Source organism: Giraffa tippelskirchi, chromosome 2 (assembly GCF_054371585.1).
Source record: "Giraffa tippelskirchi isolate mGirTip1 chromosome 2, T2T-mGirTip1v1.2.pri, whole genome shotgun sequence".
Classification (NCBI taxonomy): Eukaryota; Metazoa; Chordata; class Mammalia; order Artiodactyla; family Giraffidae; genus Giraffa; species Giraffa tippelskirchi.
The window spans coordinates 19976529-19991358 of NC_137276.1; the positions used below are offsets into that span (position 1 = coordinate 19976529).

General features: G+C 36.3%; 1 protein-coding gene across 17 annotated transcripts in view; it reads right to left on the bottom strand.

Annotated features, from left to right (window-relative positions):
* The window catches only part of SHOC2 (SHOC2 leucine rich repeat scaffold protein), an 85424-nt gene that overhangs the window by 38443 nt on the left and 32151 nt on the right, over positions 1–14830 (bottom strand). The window lies entirely within an intron of this gene.

Consider the following 14830-nt stretch of genomic DNA (forward strand, 5'->3'; position numbering starts at 1 on the left):
CTCCCACTAGGAGAGCTATTAAGAGAGATGGAAAAAGCAGTACAAATGCAATAAGACAAGTAATTCTCAAATTACATATGGTAAAGTCCATATACAAATTGCTGGAAACCAGAAATAAACAAAAATATTAAAACTATACAGAGAAAAAAAGACTTTACAAACACACAAATATAGATATAACACAAAACTCTTGTCAGAAACTAGGCAAGCCAAGAAAAAAATCAAACAAACAAAACAATAGGGAAAGGAGAGCTATCTTAAAAATAATGAATAAAAAAGAAAAGATGCCAAACTAGAATTCTGTAACAGGAAAAACAACCATTAAAAATGAAAACAAAATAAAGGCTTTCAGACAAACAGAAGCATAAAAAATTCAATCTGAGTAGACGTGGGCTACAATATACATTAAAAGAAGTTCTTTGGGCAAAAAGAAAATACCAAATAGAGATTCAGATCTACTCAAAGAATGAAAAGCACTAGAGGGAATAAATACATGGGTAAATATCAAATTTTTTCCACATTTTTAATCGCTTTAAAAGATAACAAAAAAAGATGATGACACATCAAAAGGCACAGGAACCAACTAACAGAGTTCACAATAACCAAAGCTGGAATAATCTGAGCAACAAAATGGTAAATAATAATATTGGATTGAAACCCACAGAATAAATGAGTCCAGAGTGATATAATTAACTGAATAAATAAATGGGGGAGAAAGGACAGCTCTTTCTTATAGAAGAATTTCGAAACATAAAAGAAACAAGGGAAACTTTTAAAAATCATCATTCAGTTCAGTTCAGTCCAGTTCAGTCGCTCAGTCGTGTCCGACTCTGCGACCCCATGAGCCGCAGCATGCCAGGCCTCCCTGTCCATCACCAACTCCTGGAGTTTACAGAATATAGTAATAATTGCTTCATGGAAGATCTACCAACGAAAGCTAAAATTCATAAACAAAAGGTGAAAGAGAAACAACATATTGGCATAGTCTAAAATCGGTATTTCCCAAGGTAGTTATTAATTTAAAAGAAAAAAGTATTCACTTCAAAGTGGAGCAGCATAGCAGTAACCAGCATAACCAAGTGGTCTAGGTCAAAATTACCAGTAATGAGACATATCAACATCATGTATCTCTTGATGTGATTCAATGGGAAAGGTACACAATCACTTCTGTGGTATTCTTGCCAATTTCTCATAACCTTAAACTCGTTATGACATAATATACAAACAAAAAATGAGTTATATAAAGTATCCCAGCTGTACACTTCAAATGTAGGCAGTATTAGTTATGGATGTGTACTGTGCATGCTAGACCGGTTAAGAAGGCATGAAATGAGGGGGAAAGGAAAAGCAACAAACGACACAAAAAGAACACAGCCAGCGAGCTGACAGACTTAAACCAACTAGACTGACAACTATATTAATTACAATGGTCTAAACCCTTCAATTAAGGCAAAAACTGTGAGGCAGGATAGAACAAAGACCTAGCCATATGCTGCCTATAAGAAAACATTTTAAATATATATAAAGACAAAAAGTTAAAAGGCAGGAAGGGATATGGCTATATCAATATCAAATAAAAATGGAATTCAGAAAAAGAGATACTACTAGAAATATTACCAGAGATAAAGAAAAATGTTTCAAAATGCATAAATTGCTCATAAGAAAAAAGAATCTTAAGCATATAAACAACTAATAAAGTTTCAAAGTACAAGAAGCAAACAATAACAGCACTAATGGGAGAAAAAAATTCTACTATTATATAGTTGGGTATTTCAATACTCATTTCTTACTAATTGAAGAAAAAAGTAGACAGAAAATTGATAAGGGTATTGAAGAAAGGAATAACATCATCAATCAATTTGACCTTGCTCCAAAATAACAGCAAAATGCATCTTCTTTATAACTACACATAGAACACTTACCAAGATAGACTATATTTTATAAATCAATAACAAAAAATAGGGAAGTCTCCACTGGTCCTAGTGGTTAGGACTCTATATTTTCATTTCTGAGGGTGCAAGTTAGATCCCTGCTCAGGGAACTAGGATCCCACAAGCTGCATGGTATAGCCAGAAAGTTAAATGGAAACGTCTCTGACATACTTGAAAACTGAACAATGCACTGCTAAATAATCCATGGGTTAGAGAACAATAAGAGATATTTGGAAAATATTTTGAACTAAATAATAAGGAAAATACAACACATCAAAATTTATGTGATGCTGCTAAAATAGCACTTAGAGGGGTGGTTCACAGCTATCAACACTTACGTAATGAAAGGAAGAAAGGAATGAAATCAATCTAACAATTTAAGACAAAGGACATATTAAACCTACAGTAATAGGAAACAAGATAATTAAGGGCAGAAAAAAAAGGGGGAAGATAATAGAAAAAATAAAGAAACCAAAAGCAGTTTTTTAAAAAAAGACCACAGATATGCAGATGACACTACCCTTATGGCAGAAAGTGAAGAGGAACTAAAGAGCCTAAAGAGTATGATGAAAGTGAAGGAGGAGAGTGAAAAAGTTGGCTTAAAGCTCAACATTCAGAAAACTAAGATCGTGGCATCTGGTCCCATCACTTCATGGCAAACAGATGGGGAAACGGTGGAAACAGTGGCTGGCTGACTTTATTTTTTGGGCTCCAAAATCACTGCAGATGGTGACTGCAGCCATGAAATTAAAAGACACTTACTCCTTGGGAGGAAAGTTATGACCAACCTAGAGAGTATAGTAAAAAGTAGAGGCATTACTTTGCCGACAAAGGTCCATCTAGTCAAGGCTATGGCTTTTCAAGTAGTCATGTATGGATGTGAGAGTTGGACTATAAAGAAAGCTGAGCACCGAAGAATTGATGCTCTTGAACTGTGGTGTTGGAGAAGACTCTTGAGAGTCCCCTGGACAGCAAGGAGATCCAACCAGTCCATCCTAAAGGAGATCAGTCCTGGATGTTCATTGGAAGGACTGATGTTGAAGCTGAAACTCCAATACTTTGGCCACCTGATGCGAAGAGCTGACTCATTGGAAAAGACCCTGATGCTGGGAAAGATTGAGGGCAGGAGGAGAAGGGGACAACAGAGGATGAGATGGCTGGATGGCATCATGAAATCAATGTACATGAGTATGGGTGGGCTCTGGGAGTTGGTGTTGGACAGGGAGGCCTGGCGTGCTGCAGCTCATGGGGTCGCAAAGAGTCAGACATGACTGAGCAACTGAACTGAACTGAATAAAAGCAATATCACGAATGAATGAGAGATATAATAATATATATTTCAAACTTCAGAAGTATAATAAGGAACTAAATGAACTTTATGCCAAAAAATTCAACAAATCAAAAGACAAATCCTCTGACAGATTCAAAACTGCTGCTGCTGCTAAGTTGCTTCAGTCGTGTCCGACTCTGTGCAACCCCATGGACTGCAGCCTACCAGGCTCCTCTATCCAAGGGATTTTCCAGGCAAGAGTACTGGAGTGGGTTGCCATTGCCTTCTTTGATTCAAAACTACCAAACCTCAACTGAGAAGAAACAAAAAACCCAAATAACTTTCCATTAACTTGCCATTTAAAATCTTTCTACAAAGAAAACCGTCCTAGATTACAAAACTCTTAAATTCTTCTAAACATTTCAAAGAAGTAAAAGTTAGTCGCTCAGTCATGTCTGACTCTTTGCAACCCCATGGACTACAACCTGCCAGGCTCCTCTGTTCATGGGATTCTCCAGGCAAGAATACTGGAGTGGGTAGCCATTCCCTTCTCCAGGGGATCTTTCCAACCCAGAGATCAAACCTGGGTCTCCCACATTGCAGTTGTATTCTTTACCATCTGAATTATTTGAAAACATAATACTAATTCTACACAAACTCCTCCAGAACATAAAAGAGGAACTCCTCCCAACTCATTCCACAATATGAAGCCAGAGTTGCCCTGGTAGCAAACCATTACAAAAAAAAGAAAGGGAAAAAAGGAAATTTCAGATCAATATCCATGACGAGTACAGATGCAAAAATCTTCAAGATTTAGTAAATTAAATCTAGCAACATATAAAAAGACCCTATTAAAATGTATCTAACAGGCACTAAAATGTTGGTAAATAAATAATTTAGGTTTATTTCATAAGTTGTGGCTTACTCTAGGTTATCATTTGACTCATATTAAGGACACGACTGAGTGACTGAACTGAACTGAAGGACATTTACATTTTTAAATTAACTCTTGTTCCTGAACTTACAGGGTCATTTTTCAAGCACTCAGAGCAATAAAAATCAAATCAAATCTTACTAAAATACGTTTGTAAAATAACACAATTAACAAGGGCTGGAAATTCTTATTACACAAGCTTGAATAGATTTAGGGACTTACATCAGAATACACACTATTTTATTTGTATAAATTTGTCTTATAGGCCTAATTCTCCCTTTCACTCTAAAGAAAACTTTAGTAATTCTTCTAAGCCAGTGCTTCTGTAACTAAGCAACACAGACAACACTGTCTGTATTATTTGAATGGCTAGCATGCCATCATTAGAGCACAAAGATGCCCTCTTCCCTACACCACAGCAGAGCGGGAAGTCAAATGTATCCCCTGGTTCAATCAGATCCTTCTAAGATGGCTCAAGTGCTGTTTTCTCCCCTCTGTTCTCTTATCTCCTCCTTTACCAATAATAACAACTTTTCCAGTTTTCTGTTGTTTAATGAAACACCTGACAATTTGACAACAGTCAACTAAGTTAACAGTTCATTTCTAGGTCTGTAAGGTTTCTTGCTGACTTCCAGTGAAAAAAAGTTATTTATTAACAACTATGAATTCCCTTTCCTGATTTCTCTTGCCTGCCAAACTAAGTTACTCATTAGCACTTGTACAAAACAGTCAAATGAGATTATTAAATAATGTTACCTGTACCATGAAAGCAATTGCAGCACCCCTGACAGTCCTGAGAGAATTTCAAGAATTTTAGGAACTAAGGGTTACAATGTGAGTTAATATTAAAAATTGGGTAATAGTGTTAGGCTTCATTAAATTCACTTCCAGCCACATTTATTGAAAGTATTGGTCACTTGGTCATGTCCGAATCTTTGCAACCCCGTGGATTGTAGCCCGCCAGGTTCCTCTCTGTCCATGGAATTCTCCAGGCAATATAGGAGAGGATAACCATTCCCTTCTCCAGGGTATCTTCTCAACCCAGGGATCAAAACCAAGTCTCCCGTATTGCAGGCAGACTCTACCATCTGAGCCACCAGGGAAGCCCTTCAACATTTATTGAAAGCCTACAGTTTATTATCTACAAAAATTTACAGAAAAATTACATAATAGGGAATTAAACAAAATCTCTGTCTCTTCAATTTTTTTAAAAAAACTGCTGATTCTTAGTATTTTTTATATATTGATTATACATATATGTACATTTATTATATATTACTTGACATAAAATATAACTGCAGTACTATAGTATGAACAGTAAAAAACTGACTTTGTTCTCAATAAGTGTTAATGAGTCACGTGGGTTAAAAAATTGCTATTTCTAATTTCTCATATATCTGAATGCTGTGAGAGTTTTTTAAATGGGTAAAAATGATCTGGGTTCTCAAAAAGCATGTATAACATAGCAGATCATTCTCTAAGACAATTTACCCACTCAAAATTGTGTACAATATAAATTATCTAGCACTTTACTGAACAGAAAATATAGGATGAATAGTTTTTTTTAAAAAAAGATTCCTTCTAAATTAGCTATTTTATAAAGAATAATGAATAGGAGGAAACTTTAAAGAGAAGAAATCTTAAAACTAGCCTTTAATTCACTGAAGGAAAAGTTCTAGAAATATTGAATGAATGTCTAGTGCGTGCTTAGTCATGCCCAACTCTCTGTGACCCTTTGGACTGTAGCTCACCAGGCTCCTCTATCAATGGGATTTTTCAGACAATACTGGAATGGGTTGCCATTTCCTTCTCCAAGGGATATTCCCAACGCAGGGATCCAACTGAGGTCTGCTGCATGGCAGGCAGATTCTTTACCCACTGAGGGCCTGGAGAAGCCCTATAGTATTATTAGTAAGAGACAAAGATGGAGTTTATTTCTGGTTTCAAAGAGTAATCATTTCCTTTTTAGAAGAATAAAACCCTTTAAAATTTCATTGTTCAGAATTTCCTGAACTAAAGTGACTGATTATTCAAAATGAAAACCTGATAACCTTTACTCTAATTTACCGAGACCAAAAAAAAATTTACAAAAGCACATCCCTAACATGAAACTCAAAGGAACCAGGCAGGGAAGAGGATGGGGTAAGAGAGTGGTTATTTATTGTTTTCCCTCTGAAAATATGACTTCTTGAGTGTTTTGCTGTTCAGTGAAGAGTCTTTTTGAAGACTAAAAACAGTGAAAGGAGATGTAGGCAGGAAGAATGATATACTGGTCTAAAAAAGAAAGCAATCCCTAAGGTTTCCATCTATCTATTTAACACAAAAAGACAGTACATTAACTTTATCTGTCCAGGTCTTATCATACAAAAGGAAAAAAGTAAATTCAGTATCACCAAATGAAGAGTTTTCCTGGCTACTCTCTAATATATTATGATCTTCATATGTCTTTCAGTACCCTTTCACTGTTTTATGCCACTGTTCACCCATGTGAATATGCATCATTGGTATCAAATCACATGGCATTAATAAAGATGCCATTAATACTTAAATAGGTATTCAGTTTTTAAAATAATTTCCCAATAAACGCAACAGAGCTGCTGAATTCCTAATATGCTATTTAAACTAAATACTACTAGGCTATGTTTCACAAATTTCAAATTTCTCATACTTATCAAATATACTGCTGAACAAACTGGATGGCATGATTCAAGGTTTCTATACTCATTAAAAAAAAACAGAAAAGAATAAGCACCATAGATATATATATATAACCACTTATATATATATATGGGTGTATATATATGTGTGTGTGTGTATATATATAAGTGTGTGTGTGTTTATATATATATATATATGAGATAATAATGTAGTTAGCCATGCCTTATGGGGCTACCCAAGACAGACGGGGCATGGTGGAGAGGTCTGACAGAATGTGGTCCACTGGAGAAGGGAATGGCAAACCACTCCAGTATTCTTGCCTTTAGAACCCCATGAACAGTATGAAAAGGCAAAAAGATAGGGCACTGAAAGATGAACTCCCCAGGTCAGTAGGTGCCCAATATGCTCCTGGAGATCAGTGGAGAAATAACTCCAGAAAGGAAGGGATGGAGCCAAAGCAAAAACAACACCCAGTTGTGACTGGGACAGGTGACAGAAGCAAGATTCGATGCTGTAAAGAGCAATATTGCATAGGAACCTGGAGTGTTAGGTCCATGAATCAAGGCAAATTGGAAGTGGTCAAACAGGAGATGGCAAGAGTGAACACTGACATTCTAGGAATCACTGAACTAAGATGAACTGGAATGGGTGAATTTAACTCAGATGACCATTATATCTACTACTGTGGGCAGGAATCCCTTAGAAGAAATGGAGTCAACAAGAGTTTGAACTGCAGTACTGCGATGCAATCTCAAAAATGACAGAATGATCTCTGTTCATTTCCAAGGCAAACCATTCAAATTCACGGTAATTCAAGTCTATGCTCGGACCAGTAATGCCAAAGAAGCTGAAGTTGAACAATTCTATGAAGACTTAGAAGACCTTCTAGAACTAACACCCAAAAAAGATGTCCTTTTCATTATAGGGGACTGGAATGCAAAAGTAGGAAGTCAAGAAACACCTGGAATAACAGGCATATTTGGCCTTGGAGTACAGAATGAAGCAGGGCAAAGGCTAATAAAGTTCTGCCAAGAGAACACACTAATCATAGCAAACACCCTCTTCCAACAACACAAGAGAAGACTCTACACATGGACCTCACCAGATGGTCAACAGTGAAATCAGATTGATTATATTCTTTGCAGACAAAGATGGAGAAGCTCTATACAGTCAGCAAAAACAAGACCGGGAGCTGACTGTGGCTCAGATCATGAACTCCTTATTGCCAAATTCAGACTTAAATTGAAGAAAGTAGGGAAAACCACTAGACCATTCAGGTATGACCTAAATCAAATCCCTTATGACTATACAGTGGAAGTGAGAAATAGATTTAAGGGACTAGATCTGATAGACAGAGTGCCTGATGAACTATGGGTGGAGGTTCGTGACATTGTACAGGAGACAGGGATCAAGATCATCCCCAAGAAAAAGAAATGCAAAAAAGCAAAATGGCTGTCCGAGGAGGCCTTACAAACAGCTGTGAAAAGACAAGAAGCGAACAGCAAAGGAGAAAAGGAAAGATAAACCCATTTGAATGCAGAGTTCCAGAGAATAGCAAGGAGAGATAAGAAAGTTTTCCTCAGTGGTCAGTACAGAGAAATAGAGGAAAACAATAGAATGGGAAAGACTAGAGATCTCTTCAAGAAAATTAGAGATACGAAGGGAATATTTCATGCAAAGATGGGCTCAATAAAGGACAGAAATGGTATGGACCTAACAGAGGCAGAAGATATTAAGAAGAGGTGGAAAGAATACACAGAAGAACTGTACAAAAAAGATCTTCATGATCCAGATAATCACAATGGTGTGATCACTCACTTAGAGCCAGACATCCTGGAATGTGAAGTCAAGTGGGCCTTAGAAAGCATCACTACGAACAAAGCTGGTGGAGGTGATGGAATTCCAGTTGAGCTATTTCAAATCCTGAAAGATGACGCTGTGAAAGTGCTGCACTCAATATGCTAGCAAATATGGAAAATTCAGCAGTGGCCACAAGACTGGAAAAGGTCAGTTTTCATTCCAATCCCAAAGAAAGGCAAAGCCAAAGAATGCTCAGACTAGCACACAATTGCACTCATCTCACACGCTAGTCAAGTAATGCTTAAGATTCTCCAAGCCAGGGTTCAGCAATACGTGAACCGTGAACTTCCATATATTCCAGCTGGTTTTAGAAAAGGCAGAGGAACCAGAGATCAAATTGCCAACATCCGCTGGATCATCAAAAAAGCAAGAGAGTTCCAGAAAAACATCTACCTCTGCTTTATTGACTATGCCAGAGAGTTTGACTGTGCGGATCACAACAAACTGTGGAAAATTCTGAAGGAGATGGGAATACCAGACCACCTGATCTGCCTCTTGAGAAACCTGTATGCAGGTCAGGAAGCAACAGTTAGAACTGGACATGGAACAACAGACTGGTTCCAAATAGGAAAAGGAGTACATCAAGGCTGTATATTGTCACCCTGCTTATTTAACTTATATGCAGAGTACATCATGAGAAACGCTGGACTGGAAGAAACACAAGCTGGAATCAAGATTGCCAGGAGAAATATCAATAACCTCAGATATGCAGATGACACCACCCTTATGGCAGAAAGTGAAGAAGAACTAAAGAGCCTTTTGATGAAACTGAAAGAGGAGAGTGAAAAAGTTGGCTTAAAGCTCAACATTCAGAAAACTAAGATCATGTCACTTGGTCCCATCAGTTCATGGGAAATAGATGGGGAAACAGTGGAAACAGTGGCTGACTTTATTTTTGGGGGCTCCAGAATCACTGCAGATGGTGCTTGCAGCCATGAAATTAAAAGATGCTCACTCCTTGGAAGGAAAGTTATGACCAACCTAGACAACATATTAAAAAGCAGAGACATTACTTTGCCAACAAAGGTTTGTCTAGTCAAGGCTATGGTTTTTCCAGTGGTCATGTATGGATGTGAGAGTTGGACTATAAAGAAAGCTGAGCACCGAAGAATTGATGCTTTTGAACTGTGGTGTTGGAGAAGACTCTTGAGAGTCTCTTGGACAGGAAGGAGATCCAACCAGTCCATCCTAAAGGAGATCAGTCCTGGGTGTTCACTGGAAGGACTGATGTTGAAGCTGAAACTCCAATACTTTGGCCACCTGATTCGAAGAGCTGAATCATTTGTAAAGACCCTGATGCTGGGAAAGATTGAGGGCAGGAGAAGGGTCCACAGAGGATGAGATGGTTTGATGGCATCACTGACTCGATGGACATGGGTTTGGGTGGACTCCGGGAGTTGGTGATGGACAGGGAGGCCTGGCGTGCTGTGATTCATGGGGTCGCAAAGAGTCAGACACGACTGAGCGACTGAACTGAACTGAAACTTATAAAAACGGAAGTTTAACAAATGGTAATTAGTATATATAATGAACTGTAAATTCTCTTGTTATGAGTTTCAACACTAAGTCAAATTACACTAAAGATGTATAACTTTTCAAAATGTCAAATCCCATTTTATTTGATCCTGGTGCATGAGTCTTTTTTATAAGCATTCTTAAAAGAGCTCAGGATTTGGGGAGGGTGTTGTAATTTAAAAAGCAGTAAAGCAAGATCTGCATCAGAGAAAACTATTTCTGTCTTTATGACAAAAGATAGCTTTCAAAAATTAAAAACTAATCAATAATCACAGAATTATAAATAAAAAACATATAAGATACCACTTCACACTCATGGAATGGCTACATTAAAATAGCTAACAGAAGAGTGTTGAGGATATAGAGGAATTGGAACCCTCACGCTCTGCTGATGGAAATGTAAGATGGTGCAGTAACTTAAGAAAATAGTCTAGTAGTTCCTCAAAAGATAAACATAGAGTTACTATATGACTCAGTAATTCCTCTTCTAGGTATACACCCAAGAGAAATGAAAACAAATGTCTACACAAAAACTTGTACACAAATGTTCATAGTAATTTTATCCTAACAGTCAAAAGGTGAAAACAACCCAAATGTTCAACAACTGATGAGTAGATAAATAAAATGTGTTATAACATACAATGGAATATTATTCAGCAATAAAAAGGAACAATATATTGATAGATGCTACAATCTGGATGAATTTTGAAAACATTTTGCTAAGTGAAAGAAGCCACTCACCAAAGACTGTGTATTTTATTATTCCAATTATTAGAACTGAAGAATTCCATGGACAGAGGAGCCTGGCAGGCTACAGTCCACAGGATCACAAAGAATCGGACATGACTGAAGTGACTTAGCATGCACACACCACAACAGGCAAATCTACAGAAACAGAAAGTAGATTAATGCTTGAATAGGACTAAGGGGTTGGAAGAAAACAGGGCTGGGGTGGGGTGATTGCCAGAGAGTATAGAGTTTCTTTCTGGAGTGATGAAAATGTCCTGTAATTGTTTGTGATAGTGAACAACTTTGTGAACATGCTACAAAACCACTAAATTGTATTCTTCAAATGCATTAATCATATGGTATGTGAATTATATCTGAATTATGCTATATTTCTGTCAATATATCAGCAAATTTGGAAAACTCAGCAGTGGCCACAGGATTGGAGAAGGTCAGTTTTCATTCCAATCCAAAAGAAGGGCAATGGCAAAGAATGTTCAAACCACCATACAATTGCACTCATTTCACGTTCTAGTAAGATTACGCTCAAAATCCTTCAAGCTAAGCCTCTGCAGTACATGAACTGAGAACTTCCAGGTGTACAAGCTGGATTTAGAAAAGGCAGAGGAACCAGAGATCAAATTGTCAACATCAGTCGGATCACAGAAAAAGCAAGGAATTCCAGAAAAACATCCACTTCTGCTTCACAGACTAAAGCTTTCACTCTGTAGATCACAACTATAAAAAATTCTTAAAGACATGGGAATACCAGACCACCATATATGTCTCCTGAGAAACCTATATGCCGGTCAAGAAGCAACAGAACCAGAGATGGAACTATGGACTGATCCAAATTGGGAAAGGAGGATGTCAAGGCTGTATATTGTCACCCTGCTTATTTAACTTATATGCAGAGTACATCATGGGAAATGCTGGGCTGGATGTATCCCAAGCTGGAATCGAGACTGCCAGGAGAAATATCAACAACCTCAGATAGGCAGATGATACCACTCTAATGGCAGAAAGCAAAGAGTTACCAAAGAACCTCTTAAGGGTGAAAGAGGAGTGAAAAGGCTGCCTTAAAACTCAACATTCAAAAAAGTAAGATCATGGCATCTGGTTCCAACATTTCATGGCAAATAGAAGGGGAAAAAGTGGAAAGCAGTGACAGATTTTATTTTCTTGGGCCACAAAATCACTGCAGATGGTGACTGCAGCCACAAAATTAAAAGATGCTTGCTCCTTGGAAGGAAAGCTATGACAAAGCTAGACAGCACATTAAAAGCAGAGACATCACTTTGCCGACAAAAATCCATATAATCAATGGTATGATTTTTCCAGTAGTCATGTATGGATGTGAGCACTGGACCATAAGGAAGGCTAAGCGCTGAAGAACTAATGCTTTCCAACTGCGGTGCTTTTCCTGAGTCCCTTGGACTCCAAGAGGATCAAACCAGTTAATCCTAAAAGAAACCAACCCTGAATATTCATTGGAAGGACTGATGCTGAAGCTGAAGCTCCAATACTCTGGCCACCTGATGTGAAGAGCTGACTCAACTGGGAAAGACCCTGATGCTGGGAAAGATTGAGGGCAGGAGAAGGGCACAACAGAGGATGAGGTGGCTGGATGGCATCACCAACTCAATGGACATAACTCCAGGAGATAGTGAAGGACAGGGAAGCCTGGTGTGCTGCAGTCCATGAGGTTGCAAAGTCAGACATGACTGAGCTACTCAGCAGGCATCCACTCTTCTAGACACTGGAAGCAGTACAGTGAGACCTAGAGTCAAACTGTGACTTTGCCAACTTCTTACCTATATGACCTTTAGTAAATTATCTAATCTCACTAAATTTTTAGTTCCTTTTTCAGTACAATAAGAGAAAAGTACTTATTTCATTGGATTACTATAAGAATTTAATGAGATAACAGATAGAAAGTTACATGTAGAAAATAGTGTATGTTATACGACATACTGTGCTCAAACAATAGCTATTCTTATTATTACAATTATTTTATTTTTACTAGACTTTTATTTTCTTGTTCCCATAAGGAAATACATCATGCAGACTTCTGCAAAGTTTGTCCCAAATCCACACATCTAAGTTAAACCTTATAAATTTTAATTCCTTATAAGAAATATTATTTTATTTTTTTAAAGCAGTTTGCTTTCTATCTGATGCCCCGCCTGGAATATAAATGACATTTATGCAGTTACTATTTTTATAGAAATAAAGAAATTAAAAAAACCAAAATTCACTGTCACTAATGGTTGGGGGGTACTAATTAAAATACAAACTCAGTGGTTATTTTTTAAATTGCAAATTTAGAAATAAAGGTCCAAAGATTAGGCAGCCACAAAAGTCAACCTTCTAATTACATAAAATTAGCCAATTTTTAAAAATACATTACTTTATAGTAAAAATATTTTATCCGTATGCTTAAAAACAAAGTGAAGTAAATTTAAAGTCCTATGAAATAATTTCCTGTTTAAGAAATGAATGTTCTCAATTCCCAGGTAATTTGATAACATTTCTACAGAAAAAAAGTCCTTAATGAAAAACTCTCATATGAATGAAGGTCAACATTTTAGAATGGAGTGTAACATGCACAAAACAACAATAAGTACAAAGACAGCAAATAACATTTTCTGTTTCTACCTAAAAATTCAGCATTACCTTCCTCAAAAAATTATAATTCTATTCTACAACGAGTCACATAAACAAGTCAAATTTTGATCGAGTACAGAATCAAGTCATTCAACAATAACATTCCTATCTGAAAACATGGAAAGGAGCATTTCCACTCAAATTTTCAGGAATATTTTAATATCTCATAAGTGTGTCACACTTTATAAATACAAGTACATTGCTTGAGAAAATCAATCATGGATTTCTAAATATATTAAATTAAACCAAAATAAAATAAAAGATTTTAAGTGTCCGGTTAGAGCTAAATATAATAAAACATCATACCTAAAATATAAATTACATTTTTTTCAAAGCTAAACAAAAAATTTTCAAATATCCACAGAGTATTATATCTCTACAAAGCTCCACAGCCTAAAAACAAAGTTTCTTTTATCACTCATGATAAGACCAACACTTAAAGCAACAATATATTTAACTAACCTGTTTTATTCAGAATAAATCTTTCACCCACAAAAAAGAAACTTATCTTTAAAAGTTGTGTAATCAATTTTTATGTCAATTTTTTGAACTCTCATAAAAAAGGGCCTACAAGAATAACACCTTTGTCAATATCTCAAATCTTAGGTAAGTCAGCGATTTACTATATTCCAAAAGTTGCTGAAAATTTTTTTAAATTAAAATTATCAAATAACTAACTTTTTACTGAATTGTTTACACATGTATATTTCCTATTTTTTATCCTACTATCCATTCTTTTAAAAGCATTCCCTTTTTAGTACATATAGCTTTACGTGTAAAAATAAGAATGAAAGCTATCAAAATACTAAGTGTTGACATTAACTATAGCTGCCTCTGTACTTTTCTGCATCCTTAGATTGCTTTTAATGAACATGTAAGTACTTTCAAAATGAAAAAATTTTTTCAACTTGCTTACCACCCAGTTTCTTCACAAAGCTCTTATATGCCAGTCTTTTGTGGTAAATTAGGTAGAAAAGTGATGTGAATTTAAACAAACATTTTCAGGTAAAAAAGAGAATGTCAGAGAATGGGAAAATATAGCCTTAAAGCATCTTATATAATGCTATCTGTAAATACTTTAAAAGCAGGTGTAACAACTAAAAACTTTAGCAAAAATTTTTTTCTGTTTCAAATTTACTATTTCCCAATGAAAATGAAAGTAGGTTAGTTTTGTGTGAAAAAGGCCCAATTACATTTACATTCTAAGTCATTTTCTAGGTCTATAAAATGATCTCAAACCATGTACTATTAATATCACAAAACTGATTA